This window comes from Cynocephalus volans, chromosome 11 (genome assembly GCF_027409185.1).
Source record: "Cynocephalus volans isolate mCynVol1 chromosome 11, mCynVol1.pri, whole genome shotgun sequence".
NCBI classification, from domain to species: domain Eukaryota; kingdom Metazoa; phylum Chordata; class Mammalia; order Dermoptera; family Cynocephalidae; genus Cynocephalus; species Cynocephalus volans.
The window spans coordinates 31972748-31979776 of record NC_084470.1 but is presented as its reverse complement, the minus strand read 5'-3'; positions in this window follow the sequence as shown (position 1 = coordinate 31979776).

The window sequence follows — 7029 nt, the reverse complement described above, 5'->3', positions numbered from 1 at the left end:
AATTCCCAGCCTCCCAAACTGTAAGAAATAAATTTCATTCTTTATTAATCAACCAGTTTCAGGTATTCTGTCATAAGCAACAGAAAACAGACTCACACATACCATATGCAAAGGCATGGCACGCACAGAAGTGAGTCAGGTGGTCTCTCTTACTAGACATCAGATAAAAGAGATATGTTAACTCTGGATCTTGGACCACAGTCTCATTCAAAAGCCAGGTTGGCTATAGATGGAGGGCCACGTATCCTGGTTGGCCTAAACCTATCTTGGCATACTCCTGTTTTCCCACATAATTATTAATATGTCCCTTTTCAATCTTAAATGTGTACTGATTTGGTTACTAAATATAGAATTTCATTAGCTATAAAGCTTCGTCTGTGGGCTGGGGAATGTGGAGAGAGAAACTAGCCTTTTGGAAAAGAAAACAGGCTAACTTCAGTCCTAGAAGGGGAGAGAGCATGATGGAACCAGAAAGACCAAAGCAGAGGCTCAAAGCAGAATTTCAGTTCCATAGATGGGCCATCTTGGTAAAGTTTTGGGCAGCTAGGCATTGCAGGGCACTTTACTATTACATTTGGGTCAAGATCTGAGTGTCCATAAAGGAAGACTAAAAGAGATCACTAACATAGTGCCAGAGTGCTGGGGAATTTTAAGAGGTCTTCATGATATGATGATGTAATCATGTGTACCACTAATCTTCTTCCAGTGGAATGCCCTCACTATGCACAGCTATCACCCAAACACTGTGAAGAAAGAATGCATTTACATGGTGGAATTTATTAGAATTGCCCACAACTGGGCCTCTGCTCTTGACTGTGATACTTGAAGACCCTCTACCTCATCTTTATCTCTAGAACATAAATTCTTCCTATTCTGTCATATTTTTCATCTTTTGAGATTATGGGAAAACCTTGACTTTTGAATACATTCATGTTAAAATTGCCATAGACCTGGAATTCATTGTTAGGCTATTATGGAGTTTTGATTTAGGCCTTTCTCCCGAACACCTCCACAAGCAGGGCAGAGGCAGCTGACGCTGTTTTGCCCCTGGCTCAGGAACTATAGTTGACCTTGGCCATAGCTTGATTTATTTGTGCATCCAGGTCTGGGGATCAAGGAAGTCAAAAAGTAGGTAGAACTTAATAGGACCACCTTTGGTTAACATTTTTTGTTCTGATGAGTATTTTGTACAATTGAGAGCAAATATAAACAGTTCTGTGGACTGGTTTACTCCTTTATTTGTAATCTCACAGGAAAAAACCTAGCTATTTTAGTTTTGATTTTCAGAGACACTTTGTGTAAACTAAACACCTAACTGATAAGGCCACAGTTATAGGCAGCTGGTTACATTGAACAAACCAGATTTTATTACAATTTACCAAGTCTTCTGGCTTAGGCCCTCAGAGAGTAGTGTAAGGATTAGTTTTAGAACTGAGCATATATCCAGACATTGTTTAGTGCCTGTAATCAGTAAGAACACACTGGACACTAATGCAAGAGAACTAAATTAGATTCCTTGCTCTAGAACTCACCAGGTGCTCTTGAAAGTGTCCCTCAAGTTCTTTGGATCTCAGTTTTCTCTACTCAAAGATTGTGTTGAGATTTAAATCCTATATTGAACATGACAGCATACAACAAAGAGCTGTAAATATTGCAAATCTTTAAATATTACTTCAATCTGTATTAATGCTTTTCTGTGGTTAATAAGCGAAGATTTTCTTGACTTTATGTCATGCTGCATGTATCCTTACTCTGACCCTTGCACAGTAGCTGACACACAGGTACTCATATTTTTGCTGAAAGAAGGAGGTAAGGAAGGAATAAAGGCAAAATAACCATGAACTGATAAAAAAAAAAGTCTATAATCAGAAACTTGTTTAAAAGACAGCAGAATGAGTTGCAAATATATTGTTATATGAATTAAGGCTTTGTCATATCTCTTTAATGTAGAGTTTGATGACAACATTTCCGAATCAGTTATTCAACATTGTACGAAACACTCACCTAGGTTTTGCCCAGAAAAATGCAGGTTTCTTAGAAACTTTTTGTTTTTATGGCCAAGAAAATAACCACAAAGCAGGATTATCCTACTGAGCCTATGTTATAAATATTGCTTTGTTAATGAATAGTTGTAGCAAGATCAATGAGAACATCAGCAGCCATCTGAGTTGGGATATCTGATAAAAATTGTAGGAGGCCAAGGAAAAACAAAGGAGATATACATTATCTTTAGTTTCCAATCTAGAACCTAGTTGTAGATCAGACATTTGATAAGTTTGCACTTCTAATGAATCTATTTCTCATAAGCATGTTATTGTATGTATGTTGTAGGTGGTTTCAAAGCCAGCCCCAAAAGCCTGATTAATAGCTAATACATCTGAAGCAGTCTTCATGTTTACAGTGCAATGTGGTAGAGTTTCCCCTATTTCTGTCTTTTTTTTTACTCTGAGACAGGGAATCCCTCTGTTCTTTCTAAACCCTTCAACTCCCATACAGCAGTGAGGAGGACATGCCAACTGGAGAATTTTGGTATGGAATGTTTGGTCATGGACTGGATTTAGCAGGGATAAAGAATAGAAGACACATTTCTGGGATGAGGAAAAGGATGGGAGATGTCTAGTTAATGTAAAGGACTGTATATAATAATATTGAGACTATTAACTTTTTATTCATCCCTTGAATCTCTTATGTTTTGGAGGGGAAAAAATACACAATGTCTAGCATGTATTTTATTTATAATCATATAAGAAATTAGTTATGTAACTTGTGACCTATAAGAATTCAGCTACTTTAGTGTATAGTTGCAAATAAACTATTTGTGCTCTTCTGATGGGCCCTAAAAGAAGATTTCTATGGTGATTCCAACTGCAGGAGTGGAAAGTGACCTTCCCTAGCCTCACAGAGAAAAACTTTCTCTAGGATAACTCCTACGAAGCCTATGGAACTATTGAGCAGAAGAGAATTCTTTCCCCTCCATGTTAGTCCTTCTTCCATAGATCTTGGCCTCTAACCCTGAAATCAGAGAAATAGACCTATTATTGGCCCTGCATTCATATCTTCTTAAATGTCCTATTTTGAAAGAAGAACTGTTCTCACTTTAGTTCTCCAAGACTGTATTCGTGGGTTGGGGGCTCATGTGGCAAGGCTACCATCTAGTGTGCCATAGACTTCATTACATCTTAAAACAAGCAGAACAAAAAAGAAACAGAATTGCAGTATGCACCAACGCCAGTGCACTGCAGTACTACTACTAGCTGTATTAGGAGAGAGTTTCTGATGATTTTAAGGTTCATGTAGGTCCAAGCTCAGAAACAAAATTCCTATTTTTCATTACATTTTATTTGCTATGATTAAAAATACCTCCAAACTGCAGCCCTCATATCTGGGGGACTTTGCAGTCTCATAGAATAAAACACAGATATGTCCCTGGCCTCCGATTTGTGGGAGAAATCGGAATTGCCAAAATCAGATCATGTGTAAAAAATTAGAATCAGCTGAAATGTCCTTACTTTACTGCTAATTTTTAAACAAATTTGAACAGTTTATAGAAATAATGTGGGTGTCCTGAACACCATTATGGCTTGACCAGGTATCAGTGAATTCACACTATAGACTTTTACAGAGAAAGCTTTAGCTAGGATGAAGCATAGGACAGTGGGTAAAGATTATGAATTTTTAAAGACAGACTGCCTGGGTTTAAACCCTGGCTCCCCTACTTAATAACTGTGTAGACTGTGAGAGTGTTACTTAATGCCTACATGCCTCAGTTTCACCCTCTGTAGATGGCACTAGTAATAGAAATTATTCACAAGGATGCTGTGAGGGTTAAGAGAGTTATGATACACAAAGAAACCTAGTTCACTGTTTTTTTTTTAAACTTAAATATTGTGTCCTTTATTGAATAACTAGGTATAGCTAGCATTTGAGTTTTAGAGTCTACACTGTTCTATTTAGAATCATACACTTCGTAGATAATAAGGAAGGAAGCCTAAAATCTACCCTCATGTTTATTTTTCTTCTCTAGACACCAGCCAAAGAAGGCGGCCTTGTTTTCTATGCTGAAAAATTGCATTTCAAGGTTCAATGCAGGGAAATAGCCAAAACAGGGGGAAGGGGAAGAAATCTGGAAGCATGAATGTTATCACAATTTTTCAAAAAGTAGGAGAAAAGCCAACTGGTTCGCAATAAAAAGCATCTGCTCATAGAATTTAGCTCTCTCCACCCTTTACCGAATTATATTCCATGAATCAAAATGAAGTGAAATGTCATATCTCAACTGCCTGAGTAATTTTTTAAAAATATGAAACAGAAGCCAATTTCATCATATAATGAGATCATAGAATTTACAGATAAGACATACAGAAACCAAAAGAAGCAACAAACTTTGCGGTAAAGGCAACTCCAGAGGCCTTTCCCAATACTGAAACAGACTTCAACAGACAAAATGAAAAGTCGCTAAAATAAAATATTTATTGGTAATTGGCTCTTTTAGTAAGCACTAATTAGGCCAATTAATTAAAACATGTGTAATTAAGAGAAAGCACCCCAACTTTGCAAACACTGTTGATTAACATAATCTCCTGACCTCTGCTCCTCTTAGCAGGTGTTGGCACAGATATTTACCAGGGATGAGAAAAGAAGCCCAGTGTGGGTATATTACTCCTGCATCTCAGAGAATTGAACCAGAACTAAAAGCAAGAAGCCCACAAATACCCTATAGAAACAATTCCTAAGGGTGAAAATGTTTTCCAATGTGGGCAGAAGGAAGATCCTATGAGCATCAGAGAGTAGATACGTTGAAGAGCAGAGTTGACAATCAAGGTGAGCACCTCTCTGCTCTTGCTCTTTTAAAAGTTAATTCCTGAAAAATTATCTAAATACCTACCTGGATAGCCACCAGCTGTAGCAAGCACCTTTGGCGTCCTACATCATAGTTCCTCAACGATGTCTGATTTCAGCAGCAAGTGAAATCAGACAGTTCCTAGGCAGGCTGACAGTGCCCCATCTGGACTCTCTACTTTTCTTAACCAATACTTTCTCCAAAACCAAGGGTGCTTGCTCAGGAAGTGTGGAAGAATTAATTTCCCAAGGGGAGATGATTAAACAGTGGGAAATCAGAGTTACTAGAAAAATGTCCCAAGTTTCCATCTTTTCATAGGGCACTTTTGAGGTGAATTCTGCAAGGTTGCTCCAAAGGTCCTTAGTGGGATTGAGCCCCAGTTGCCTACAGCAGTAACCAGCTCAAGTAACAGACACTTTTAAAGCTCTTTTACTCTGTCACTCTCCTTTTTCTTTCCCTCCTGCTTCCTGGGATTACCTCCCTCCCAAAAAATCTACCTGCACTTTAGTACTTCTCTCAGACTGTGCTTGTAAAAGAACCCAAAGTAAGACTCCAATATTATGGTTTGGATAACATCTAACTCCTCCCTCTCAGTTCACTCTTCATTGGCCAGTGGAGGCATTCAAAGATCATTCTTAACTTACTCTTGGTTAACCTGTGGTGAATCTTTGGCCACCTGGCACCTCTTGAGAAGAAACAAAAGTCAATGTCCAACAGCACTGACCATATTCTCTTGCAAAGCTACACATACCTCTTTCAATGACTGATGAAGCAAGGCCTAGCAGGAGTTTACTAGGAACACAGCTCTCATTCTGCAGAGCACTTCCCAAGGATTAAGCAATTGCTCTTAAAATCAGTTAAGAGAAGAAAAGAGTGATAATACATATATTTGTACTTACATATCTACTTATATGTACGTATATTTTTAACTTTTTATATTTGCTTACACAATTAGATTTACTGGTGTATTTTATTTCTGCATAGATTCTAGTTTAGTAACTATGATGTAATTTCCTGGAATCTGAAATGCTTACTTTAGTATTTTTTGTTTGTATACATGGATGTCTCAATTTTGCTTTCATTTTCAAATTACAGTTTTACTTGATATAGAATTATTAGTTGACAATATTATTCTTTCAATACTTTGAATAGGTCATCCCACTGCCTCTGGCCTCCATTTATTCTGTCATCTGTTAATTTTAATGTGGTTGACTTATTCATGATAAGTTGGAGTGTGGTTTTTATTTTTATTTTTTTTCTGATTTTAAGATTTTTTTCCTTTGGCTTCTTCTGTGATATGTCTAGATGTGGATCTCTTTGTTTTTTTTTTTTTTTAATTTTATTTTGTCGATATACATTGTGGCTGATTATTGCTCCCCATCACCAAAACCTCCCTCCCTTCTCCCTCCCTCCCCCAACAATGTCCTTTCTGTTTGCTTGTCATATCAACTTCAAGTAATTGTGGTTGTTATATCTTCTTCTCCCCCCCCCCGTTTTTTTTTTTTTTTTTTTTTTTTTTTTGTGTGTGTGTGTGTGTGTGTGAATTTATATATTAATTTTTAGCTCCCACCAATAAGTGAGAACATGTGGTATTTCTCTTTCTGTGCCTGACTTGTTTCACTTAATATAATTCTCTCAAGGTCCATCCATGTTGTTGCAAATGGCAGTATTTCATTCGTTTTTATAGCTGAGTAGTATTCCATTGTGTAGATGTACCACATTTTCCGTATCCACTCATCTGATGATGGACATTTGGGCTGGTTCCAACTCTTGGCTATTGTAAAGAGTGCTGCGATGAACATTGGGGAACAGGTATACCTTCGACTTGATGATTTCCATTCCTCTGGGTATATTCCCAACAGTGGGATAGCTGGGTCGTATGGTAGATCTATCTGCAATTGTTTGAGGAACCTCCATACCATTTTCCATAGAGGCTGCACCATTTTGCAGTCCCACCAACAATGTATGAGAGTTCCTTTTTCTCCGCAACCTCGCCAGCATTTATCGTTCAGAGTCTTTTGGATTTTAGCCATCCTAACTGGGGTTAGATGGTATCTCAATGTGGTTTTGATTTGCATTTCCCAGATGCTGAGTGATGTTGAGCATTTTTTCATATGTCTGTTGGCCATTTGTATATCTTCCTTAGAGAAATGCCTACTTAGCTCTTTTGCCCATTTTTTAATTGGGTT